The sequence below is a fragment of the Brienomyrus brachyistius genome, chromosome 7 (genome assembly GCF_023856365.1).
Source record: "Brienomyrus brachyistius isolate T26 chromosome 7, BBRACH_0.4, whole genome shotgun sequence".
In the NCBI taxonomy this organism is placed as follows: domain Eukaryota; kingdom Metazoa; phylum Chordata; class Actinopteri; order Osteoglossiformes; family Mormyridae; genus Brienomyrus; species Brienomyrus brachyistius.
This window is the reverse complement of record NC_064539.1, coordinates 30011900-30024897: the sequence shown is the minus strand read 5'-3', so window position 1 is coordinate 30024897 and position 12998 is coordinate 30011900.

Below are 12998 nucleotides of genomic sequence, written 5' to 3'. Positions count from 1 at the left end.
TAGCACACTTCGACAGGCATAACAGCAGAGTTTTACACCAACAGAAACATCCTTTAAGCATCATTTTCTTTGGCTGCCTAAGACTTTTGGACATTTCAATAGCTAGAAACGCCCCAGGTACTGGGTATGAATTTATCTTTTTTAATTAAAAATCGGAGCTCACTGCTGCTTGGGAGAAAGAGGGCAGCCGGGATTCACTGCGCAAAGAGGCACCTTGTTCCCGACCGGCAGACTCAGAATCAGTCTGAACGCGATCGCTGCCGTCTTGGTGGAGGAGAACAACACAGGAAATGAAGAAAACGGTTTGTTCCGAAGAGACTTAATTAAAGGAGCTGATTTTGCTTATATTTATCATTATGGCGGTGGCCGTTGCACGTCATTCTCGAGGCAATTAATCACCAGCATTTGTTAGGCTTTTTCAGCTCATTGTATTCTTTGTACATTTTCTCGTCATCCGCTTGTAATCTCTGAGGCCAGGTTCCCCAGTTTATTCCAATAAAATTAACAACGAATTGCATGGCCAATGCTTTTGTTTAAAGCATCTTCTGAGCTTAATAAAATCCTAGAGCTTCTGCGTTAAAGGGCAGGCTTTCGGTGTGGGGAACAGACTGTTCGAAACGGGAAACACGTGTGGGTGAGGCCAGGAGAACAGAACCTAGAACCTGGATTTAATTAAGATGTGGAGAGATGTGTGTCAATCCCGAGTACATTGCACTAGGCAGGGGACACCCTGGATGGGATGCCAGTCCATCACTGAGTGCGCATGTAGGCAATTATACAGTACTTAGGGACTAAAATAACTACATTACCCAGAGGAAAGCCACACAAACCCGGGGAGAACATGCACAAGCGTGGGGCTCTGAAGGTGTGAGGCCAACCAGCCCACAAATCAGATTCAGCCACCTAACCAGGCAGTTTAGTTTTTGTCTAAATTTTGTCATTCGCTTCTGTATCTTTTTTTCATGTTTTTTTATTTCTTCTGCTTGAATTTACAATTTACCACGGATTACAGTAACATACAATTATGTTCCATCCAACGATATTTTTCGCGTAAATCAAAGGGACGCCACAGGCCTGTGAATTTGCCTATTGTTGCTTGTGGTTTAAAGCCTTTTCTTTTTCTTACTATAATTTGTTTCTGGGGGGCGGCAGCTTTAGCGAGCATAAAGACTTTTATGCATAATTGTGATTATAGGAAACATTTTTTCTCTCGAGGAAAACATTGCTTTACACATTTTCTCTATCAAAGTCATTAGAAGATAATTGTAGTTGAACAGAATTTTATAGGATGGGTTTTTGATTCTAATGCCTAATTACCAGTAATGCTAATTATATAATAATACTTTAAATTCCCACTTCATTCAAACATGCAGAATTTGAAATCTGGAGCAGAGAGAGATATAGAATGGATTCTTTGCTCTGACAGATTGGGTACAATTACTTCCATGTTGTCCCAATGCTGCTGGTTTTCAGCCTGTACATAGTTATTGCAGGTTTACCATCGACAGACTTAGAGAGATCTCTTTTAAAGGTCAAAGCCTTCCCTTCGCTACGTGCAATTTTAACACGGGATAACATCCCAGATGAGAAAGATGGATGGGAATTCTGGAACAGGAGCAGGATGTGGCCAACGAGTGCAGAGATTGGTCCACATCGGGGCCCCTCCCCACGGAATGGCAGCTGAATGTGACCTCGGAGTTCAGCGGGGGGTTGAAAATGAATCTGGACATGTCAAAAAGATGATGAGGATGCCTGAGATCAACAAGACTTATTAATTGATATCAGTGACACCCTGTATGAAGAGCCAGGGTTTTGTGCATGTGATTATATGTGAATAATTATAATTGATGTGTTTGCTACATTCGTATAGATGGTTCAGTGAACTTGTCAAATCAGGTATTTAATTACAGGAGGTCAAGTCAAATTAAAGATGTAGCATGTGAACCATCGGGGGTTTCAGTTGGGTATGGAACTTTAAATGAAGGTAAAAAGGCAAAAGAATGATCATTTTGTTGCACTGTCCCTTTAAGAAAACAAAATGAGATCAGTTTGGACACTGAGCTGTCCTGACAGGTGGGAGGTGGGGGCTCTGGGTGGGGGTGTAGAGTGGGGCGCAGGGAGGTGGCAGTGAGGACTGAAGCAGCATCGGAAATGACTCAGCCAAGAGATGCCAATAAATTAATAAGCTGCTGTGATGTGAGTTAAAGACAAGGCAGCAGTACTGGGGAAGGAGGGAGATGGAGGGGCCCTCATCTGCTGTGGGGGGGGGGGTGATTTAAGAGGACACTACGGACAGCGTGAGCGATGGAGGCTGATCACTCAGTCCGTTTGGCATTAAATATGTCAACCCATAATTACATCATAGGCATCCCTCTCAAAGGTCAGGAATTCAGCTGGATAATGTGCAGGTGACCTTCAGCTCCCCTCAAACCCACATCGACCCTCTGGTCAGCAAGGCGTGCAATGGGCATGGTGATCGGCACATCCCCCCGCACCCCAAAAACCCATCTCTGACCCCCCCTTCCCCAGTCCCCAGTCATGCTAACAAATGGTGCACCCCCCCCCCACACATGGCAACATGGAATTAAAAACCCGGATGAGGAGTCGCCACTTTACGCCGAGAGGGAGCAAATCCGCGCGTAAGGATGCTTCTGATTCCTCCTCGTCTGAGCGGCTTTCATAACATCAGCTCTTCTGCTTCTGCTGACGGGAAATAATTACGCGACTAAATGGATTCGTTTGAGCCCTGATTGCTAAGGGTCTGACAGTCGTCTCCTCTTGCACTAAAGCAGACCCTGTGTTGACAACAGCAGCACCATGACTCATTAAATTAATGAGTTAAATTGTTAAATTACCAAAGCACAGTTTGTGGCATTACATTAATAAACGTTGCATTCTTAGCTTAATGGCACAGCAACAATCAGTTGAAATGTAAACCTGGAGAGAAACTGAAGTTTCACAGCTCTGTCTTCAGCCCTTAGCGCCAATCCGCTTAAAAACTTAAAAAGTGGTTGGTATGTGCCGATGATCTCGGGTAGCTAAACGGAACTCCCCCAGAGGATGGGGGTCTTTGGCTCACGGGAGGTGCATTGAAGACACAGGACTCGCTTATCCACTTCAATGGTATTGAAGCCTACTGTGTCACTCACTTCGCTACGTTCTCCACAACTAGGCTAATTCAATTATGTTCCCCTCGTTACTTGCGGGGGTTTCCGCCAGTGCTTTCCAGTGGAAAGGTGCAGTATTAGGATGAGTTTCAAATAATGTACCAGCTCAGCATTCTGAAAAGCCCTTGTGCTCATTCTTGTTCAGGTTTGATGTTGTCACTGGGTATCGTTTCTGTTCTGTATGGTACCCATCTATGAATATTACACTGTTTATCCAGTGCAGGATTGTGGCGAGCCTAGAGCGTAACCCAGCGAACACAAGGCAAGGGATGCCCAGGATGGGAGTGCCAGTCTGTCGCAGGGTACCTCTACGTCCTGGGCAAGGTAGAACCACAGATAGACCAAGAAGATTTGAATATAAGAGGAGGCTCAGGCTCTCAACATGAGCTGAATGTGTAAGGGATGGAAATAAATCCCAAAGTCGTGGGACACTGAGGACGTTACAGACTCTGTCCCTCGGGTGGCGATCTTCAGCTCCTGCCCGCTGTACTTGTGGGGTAGGAGCGGGGGTTGGATTGTGGGTGGGGGCACAGTCTCAGCCTATTTTATCCATTGCTTCTCTGTTTAGTGTCAGAGTTTCCACCAAGCAGGGGCACCGTAAAGGGACAGGGAGGGGGGGGGTCAGGATAATTCCAAGGGCTCCTGAGTGATAGGGGTCCTAAAAATCTGTGGAACATGCTTGGATTGGTCTGTGTTGGGGGCCCAGTGTGATGGGCTTTCATGGGGCCCAAAAAGCTTTAGCAGCAGCCCTGTATGGTGAGGGCCACCAGTGCGAGCCGGGAGCACACTGCTTTGCACGTGGAAATAGTGCCTCCTGAATCTACAAGCCCCCACCCACGCCACCCCACCTTCACATTCTCTACTTCTAAGGTCCCTTCTTCCCGACCCCCAGGATCTCATTGACCCCCATTATCATCATTTCACAGGCTTAGTTTTTGTCCCCCAGCCTCCCAAATATTCTTCTGCCTGGAGCATCGGGTGGTTAATTACTGCCCCTAGCCTGATTACCAGTACGCCCATTACCTAAATTACTGCTAAAACAGGTGCATCCTTTTAAGGGTAATTGCTGCGATGTGTGACAGTCACGTGTCGCTGAGCTCGGAAGCCCAGAGAGCAGAGAGCTTGATCCTGTGTGGATCTTATTATGAACGGAGATGAAAGACAGTGAAGAGGCACGGGAGTCTGCTGAGATGTTCCGGTTTGAAGGAAATGAAGCAGATCGGCTTTCTTACACGGGCATGGGGATCTGATCTGGGAACAGCTGGTAGGACATGTCCTTAGACCAATGTCCCTAGAGTCTAATGCGCTATGTGATCATTTGGGGGCGCCAGATACTAAAATATTGCGTAGATGTATATTTCGTTTTGATTAATTAATGATCAGCAGGAAGTTTTTACTGAAAGGAAGATAATACATATAATATAAAAATAAAACATAGAACAAAGAAACAAGCACATAAATAGATAGATAGATAGATAGATAGATAGATAGATAGATAGATAGATAGATAGATAGATAGATAGATAGATAGATAGATAGATAGACAGACAGACAGACAGACAGACAGATAGACAGACAGGTAGGTTAAAAATGAATTACCATAATGTGTATACGATGTGAATCTACTGCATATGCATCCATTTTCTGAAACTGCTTGTCCTGTTCAGGGTTGTGGGGGGGTCTGCAGCTGATCCCAGAGGGCCTGGGTGCCAATCAGTCACAGGGCACAATCACACACCATGCACTGGCAATTCCAGTTACCCTCAGCATGTTTGAGACTGTGAGGGGAAACCAGAATATCCAGAGAAAACCCCACGATGGAGAAGATGCAAACTCCACACACATGGAACCCTGGCTCCAGAGGTGGGAGGTGACAGTGCCGACCACTGCACCCCCACCTCACCTCCTGTATATACAAAATATACATAAAAAAATACAAGTAAGATAAAGGCAATATATTGAACCAGAAAGTACAATAACTAAACATGCAAGCGATTTTTCTTCCTTTCAGATGGTTAGTGATGTAAAATAACCCCGCGCTCCCCCCCCCCAACTGTAAATTCTTCACTGTGTCATCGTTCTTTACAATCTGACCTGTGCACTAATGCATAAGTAATTGAAGATTATTGATTACTGCTGCACTACATGTTAATCTATTCTGTACTACAACCTGATTACCTGTCACTGACAAGTGACTCAATTGCTAAGATGACCCCCCCAAAGCCAGCTATGCATGATTACATCCCTTGTATGTGTATGTGTTATCAATGTGATACAGGACCCAATGTCCAGGATCAGATTCTATAAAATTTGTTACTGGAAGTTGTCATCCGTAATGCATTATAGATACCTTCAAAATGCATTATAATGGTTGATATAAGAATCAATAAAGCATTATAAGAATTAAGGATGATTTGTACTGCATTATGTAGGTTTCTATATTGCATTGTAGATGAGAGCTTCATAAAACATTCCTAATGCATATCAAACATGGCTGTAATGTTATGCCTTTTTGTAAATATGTATAGCCCTGTTTATAATGTTTTGTAAATGCATTATAATGTGTTATGAATGTGTTCATAGATTCTTATAGACATGGTATTCATAGAAAGTGTGACCAAATTGTTTTATAGTAACTGTTTTTTCTGTTCGGTTTTTGTAGGAGTGAGAGGGAGTGTCTCCCAAAGGACGTCGACTTCGAACCACAAACTTACAGCTCACAGGCATCTCTGCATTTCAAAAGGCTGAGCTGTTTGCCCAACTCATTCTCCTGTCTTTCTCTTTCCCTCTTTCCCCTCTTGGGGTCCCCAGGACCCGTTGCTTACTCTACTGTACATCCTCAGTCTTTCTTCCTTTAAAACAAGTTTCGAAGATCTTGGCTGAGTGGGGGCTGTATGATTAGTTTTGAATGTTAGCTTTGATTTTTTTCCCCAAGAGACAGTGCAAGTCTTATAAAGCAATTAACAAACATAAAAGAGAGAAATTTCCACCCACTTCCAGATTGTGCATCATATAGTTCTCCTCAAGGTTCTCCAGTTTCCTCTGACGACCCAAAGACAGGCCATGACTCATATTTTGTGTTCAGCATGTTTGTGTCTGTCCTGTCATTCAGATTCCATGCATCCCCACACCTGATGAGCAGTTATAGAAAACAGATTAGTCATGTGCTGCATACTGATGTTTCTGTCAATGACAGTTTGCATATACAGACGCTCCTCCTCTTAAGAGCTTTCAACTTACGAACTTTCAGACATACGAACGAAGCAAACCGCAACTCCAAATTGTGTTCGTTGGGCTCCCATTTCCTGTCCGCAACATCAAATTTTTTTTCTGCACACCAATTCCGCCTAGTACAACTTCTGGCCGCTACTCCCGCCGCGCAGCAGTGTAGCGTGTGAACTCCCAGCATCCTAGTTCTTTGTACTTGCGTATACCCTTAAAATGATGTTGAATAATGACTTACGAACATTTCAAGTTACAAACGGCCATTCAGAACGTAACTCAACTGAAAAATTGCAATCGCCTAGTGACTTTGCGATGTTGTAGCAAAGCGCATCACTCCTGCATTTGTGGTAATGATGCTGTAAACAAATCTACTGCACTGCCAGTCTTATAAGTATACATAGTACTATATAATAATAATAAACAATGTTACTGCTTTATGTTTTTTTAATCGTTATTTTAGATTGTACTCATAATACATTTATAAAATGTTCATTTATAAAATAGAACGTTTACTGTAGCCTAGGTGTTTAGTAGGCTATACCATTGAGGTTTGTGTACGTACACTCTGTGATGTTCACACAGTGACAAAACCACCTAACGATGCATTTCTCAGAACGTGTCCCTGTCGTTAAGTGATGCATGACTGTATACAGCGTAGATGGATAGTGTTGTTTGTTTTAAATTCTTTTTTAAGTGATTTCATTCTCACAGTTATGATGAACATTTCTGTAATCCTGACCTTCAATGCATCAGCTCTTAGACCTGATTCAGCATATTGATGCAATTTATGTTTATTGAACTGCATACTGGCAACCTAATTAATTTTGAAATGCAAAGTTTTATTTTAACGGTATAATGTTGTATATAGTACTAAAATCATAAGATGGCCATTCTAATCATGTCGTTCGTTAGGCTACCAAATAATTACCTGTTGATAGAATTTCAGCTGCCAGTGCTGATTGCTGTTCCAGAAATAATTCTCCCTTTCAGGTGTATGAACAGGGCAGCCATCATTGCAAACAGGGACTATGGCAGTTGGTGGATTTGTGCCATAAACGAAAAACCTTTAGACTTTGTGTCTCCAAAAGTAAATGAAACATGTTTCGCTTTGTCTTTGTTTTTCTTTGTTATCTTTGGATACAGAGTATAAAAGTTGGCCTTCCACTTCAATTCAGCCTTCTGGATAACATGTGGGTGAGTGAAAGTCATTAAACTTGATCCGCTGAGAATTGTTTGCTATATGAAAAGTAAAATATGTGTTCTAAAACACATGTAGCTGAAACGACAAGCTTATTTGTCAATGTTGTAATGTATTGTAATGAATTGGCAAATAAATCACAGAAGATTGGTTCATCATCATAAATCATAGCACAATGGAGCATCGTTTGATTCCAATTTATTAAAATGGGTTTAAAGTGCTGAAAAAGTGGAAAATTAAATGATTACGAATGTGACAGCGTGGCTTTGTGAAGAGCCCCGTTCTGGCACCTGATCACCGCTGTGTTAAGTGGCCCCTTTCATGCTGTGACATTCTACGCGTCTAACCCTCCTGTCTCCTCTCTCACGTAGCCCAAACAAGCCACAACTGATATTGTGTCTTGAGGGATGAAAGACAAGGAGATTGGTGTCGAAGCAACTAAGGGGTTTATTTAAACTCAAATGAATCAGGCAGGGAAAAGAACAGGACCACGAGGGATCTAAAATGGACAAACGGGGAAATTAAGACGGGTATGGGCAACAGCAGGGTACAACATTAATGACAGGACCGGGGAACACAGGACTGGGAAGCACTTTCATACAAGGCTAACAAGGGAGCAAACGAGAGCCAGCTGGAGTGAGTAATACAAGAGCAGGAAGAAGATGTAAGATAAACACTTAACAGGCGTAGCTCATTAGGGCCATGCTAGGGAGAAAACAGGAAGGGCAGATAGGCAGGGTTTGACACCTGATGCTTGTCGTCCCTCGTTAGTCTTTGTATATACAGTAAGTGCCTCTTTGTCTTGTCTTCCTGGTCATTAATGTCGCTCCTCCAGTCAGCCCATGTCCTTCCTCATGGTAGTCCTTTCATTTTGATCCCTCTCAGTCTATTTTATATCCAGTCTCTGTTTGTTGAGTTAGGTTTCAATAAAACCCCTTTTGTTTAATCGAAAATGCCTGCCTGCGAGTCCTTTGCCTCGAAAGTCGTGACACAAACAGCACATAGGCATGAAAAGCATACAGTCTGCTACATATTACAGTATTTATCCTGGCATACAATGGGCAAACTCAGCATAAACTCAGAATAAAATGCCTCTTAGTTTAAGGGTTGATATTCTAAGATTTTTATTATTCATTTATTTATTTTGGAGTAACAGGAATTTCAGGAGGCCTTACACTGAACTGTGCCTTCACCATGTTTGCCAATGTCTTTGCTGTAGGGTCATTATAGACCCCGAAATGACATACATCCCTTATGTTAACCCTTTACACTCCACTCGCCAATGATGCCTCCCTCTTCTCCAACATCCACTCCACCTACTCTACTGAGCATCCTTCTCTGGGGTGTGAGATATCTCCACAATGAGACAATTATTCCTACCACACCCAGAATGGCCATGGGGCTCTTCTCCACCCCCCCAGCCTCCTATCCCAGATGACCCTGAAAGTTTAACCGCTCTCAGTCCTCACAGTTGCCATTCAAAACACAGCCAGCTAAAATCAGCTTACCGTTATCCATCATCTCCTTTACCCATCTCTGCTCTTTCAACATGGCTACCTCTATTAGTTGGACAGGATGATTGTAGTAGATCTTTCTTTTTTGATCGCCCCTCCCTTCCAGGTCATCTCCAGCTGCCCACTTGTCTGGTCCTTCTCCCATATGAGGTTGTCCTTAAAAACATGGTACCTGCCTCCTCACCTCTTTGATAGGCTCCTCAGCTCCCCTGTAGCAGTTTCCCTCAGAAGCTATTGCCTCAGAGGGACCACTTCCGGTCAGCAGCATAACAGTGTCGTCAATCATTGGCTTCTCCTCAAAGTCCCAAGCCATCCTCTGTGTACTGGCTGCACTGCAATCACTGCCTCAGCGCTGCGGCCCCCTTCCCATCCTCTGTGTACTGGCTGCACTGCAATCACTGCCTCAGCGCTGCGGCCCCCTTCCCATCCTCTGTGTACTGGCTGCACTGCAATCACTGCCTCAGCGCTGCGGCCCCCTTCCCATCCTCTGTGTACTGGCTGCACTGCAATCACTGCCTCAGCGCTGCGGCCCCCTTCCCATCCTCTGTGTACTGGCTGCACTGCAATCACTGCCTCAGCGCTGCGGCCCCCTTCCCATCCTCTGTGTACTGGCTGCACTGCAATCACTGCCTCAGCGCTGCGGCCCCCTTCCCATCCTCTGTGTACTGGCTGCACTGCAATCACTGCCTCAGCGCTGCGGCCCCCCTTCCCATCCTCTGTGTACTGGCTGCACTGCAATCACTGCCTCAGCACTGCGGCCCCCTTCCCATCCTCCCCTGCACTCTGGCTCTGTATCACTCCCATTATTGCCTATTTTAACATACTTGCTACTTTTTAATAGTATGTTTACCTTCTGGAAGATAAAGGACAAACTTGGAAAATATGGGGTAAACATTTCTACAGTGATATAAATGCAAACCTTTCTTATAATCCATCCGTCCATCCATCCATTTTCCAAACCGCTTATCCTACTGGGTCACAGGGGGTCCGGAGCCTATCCCGGAAGCTATGGGCACGAGGCAGGGAACAACCCAGGATGGGAGGCCAGCCCATCGCAGGGCACACTCACACACCATTCACTCTCACATGCACACCTTATTAGCCTCAGCATGTTTTTGGCTCCCCATGCGGGGGGAAACCGGAGTAAACTCCACACACATGTGACCCAGGCGGAGACTCGAACCCGGGTCCCAGAGGTGTGAGGCAACAGTGTTATCTTGTAATCCTACTATATATTTCTTCTTGTAAGACTGATGTACTTTAATGCGCTTTAAAATCAGTCCAATGTAGCCATACTGGATTCGAAGTTGCAGTAGTGAACTTGACCATATATTTACAGGCCGATGTGCAGTTTAATGGTGTTTGTATTGTTTCTTCCACAGCTTTTCCAAATGGACAACAAAGGACAAAAATGTGTCTGTGTCACTTCTGGCATCCCATAATACAAGCTGCTACATATATGAATCGATAATTGTATTTTTGTAGTACTTGCCACATCTACACACATTTTTACTGTTCCTCTCCCCAGATGAAAGTCTTGCATTTTCCTTTTCATGCAGGAAAATCTGTGATCAGGCTTTGTGTTCTGCTGACTCTTTTAAATAAAACAGCAATAAACCAAACTGCGAGAGGCGAGACGCCTTCGGCTCTGATATCGTGGTATCTTATTCGAATGCCTAGGACATCCATTTTGCTTGCTATAAATATTTATCTTTTATTATCTGCAGTATAAATACTGCAGCTCTTGTGATTCAAGAATGCAAACCCTGTTTTCAGAATACAGCTTTACCCATAACTATGTAAGAAATGATTCCCTTTATTTGGGGGAGGTGCTGTAGCCTCAGCACCTCCCAGGTTGGTGGTATGAATTCCACCTCCGCCCTATGTGTCAGGTAAGTGTCTTTCAGCAGTCCAAAAGCATGCAGCTAGGGTAACTGGCATGTCTATTGCCCATAGTGTGTGTGTGTGTGTGTGTGTGTGTGATACAGACCTGCCATTTTTTGGTCCCCACAAGGGGAAATTCAATTTCATAAAAATATGCAGCTGCAATCAAAAAAATAAAAATGCCAAAAGTCTTAAAATTCTTTGGACTGGCATCCTGTTGGGGGTGTCCCCTGCCTTGTGCCCTGCGAAGGACTAGTATCCCGGTGGAGGGTGTCCCCTGCCTTGTGCCCTGCGATGGACTGGCATCCTGTTGGGGGTGTCCCCTGCCTTGTGCCCTGCGATGGACTGGCATCCTGTTGGGGGTGTCCCCTGCCTTGTGCCCTGCGATGGACTGGCATCCTGTTGGGGGTGTCCCCTGCCTTCTGCCCTGCGAAGGACTAGTATCCCGGTGGAGGGTGTCCCCTGCCTTGTGCCCTGCGATGGACTGGCATCCTGTTGGGGGTGTCCCCTGCCTTGTGCCCTGCGAAGGACTAGCATCCTGTTGGGGGTGTCCCCTGCCTTGTGCCCTGCGATGGACTGGCATCCTGTTGGGGGTGTCCCCTGCCTTGTGCCCTGCGAAGGACTGGCATCCTGTTGGGGGTGTCCCCTGCCTTGTGCCCTGCGATGGACTGGCATCCTGTTGGGGGTGTCCCCTGCCTTGTGCCCTGTGAAGGACTGGCATCCTGTTGGGGGTGTCCCATGCCTTGTGCCCTGTGAAGGACTGGCATCCTGTTGGGGGTGTCCCCCACCCACATGCCTTATGCTTCCTGGGATAGGCTCCAGGCTGCTCTCACCAGCATTAACTGTTGGAAGATGGAAAGATGATGTTCTCTCTCTCTAAAGCTTTTCTGTTTTTCCGAGTCCTTCCCAGCAGCATTTTAATATTTAGGATTATTGATCCATCCATCCATTTTCTGAAACCATTTGTCCTATTCAGGGTTGCGGTAGGATTATTAAAAAGAAATGAATATTTAACTTGGCACAGAATTACAGACTGTCATGCCTTTGCAATATGCCGTATGAGATTTGGAAATGTTAGATGTCACGCGGGGCAGGACGGGTGCGCTGGGCGTGCATGGCTGGAGCGGCTCGGAGAGCAATAAAAGCAAGCCTCAGGCAGGACACGGGACGAACGGGTTTTAATTTGGTGATCGGGACAGGAAATAAAGCACGGTCACAGAAATCACCGACAGAAGTAACATTGCTCAATGACAGACAAGGGATTAATGCACAACAGAGACTTAAATACACAGAACTAATCAGAAGAGAACAAGACACGACTGGGCACGATCAGGGAATCACACGTGGGTAATTAGGGGGCGTGGCACACACGAGGAGCGGACGGGCCGGGTGTCACATTAGACTCTATATTTTGAAATTTTGAGTAAATAAGATTGACTCCCACTTCTCTCAGTTGACAAGTGTGTGCAGGTTAAAGTGCAGATATTAAGGTTTCAAGCAGCTATACTGAAACTTTTGAGTTGTGCCGTACAAAAGGAGTAAAACATCAAAGAGGGTAAACTTTTTCATAGCCATTTCAATTTGGCTGTTTATTATATGTCAGTAAACAGACATAGAACTTTCGGCTGTGCATCAAAAATCACAAGATCACAGTCAACATCACAGTACATGTGAAATGCTTCTATACGATTCAGATATAAATGTAATTATAAAAATGTACTAAGGGCTTCAAACAGACTTTGATCTCCTATTTTTTTTTGCTTTATTTGTAGAATTTATATATACATGAATTGTACTTAGAAAAATACATTTCAGTTGAATGTTGTGAGGGGATGATCTACACACTTCTAAAGAGAAAGCATTGACTATTTGGACTGTTTGCAGTTGCATGGCGTGGGTCCTGCATTAAAGGTGAATTGGGTTTGCTAGTAAGATACTTAGAATCGTAAACAAATATGCCATAAACTGGGGTCAAGAAACACCTGAATAACCTGACGTGTGCCCCGATGG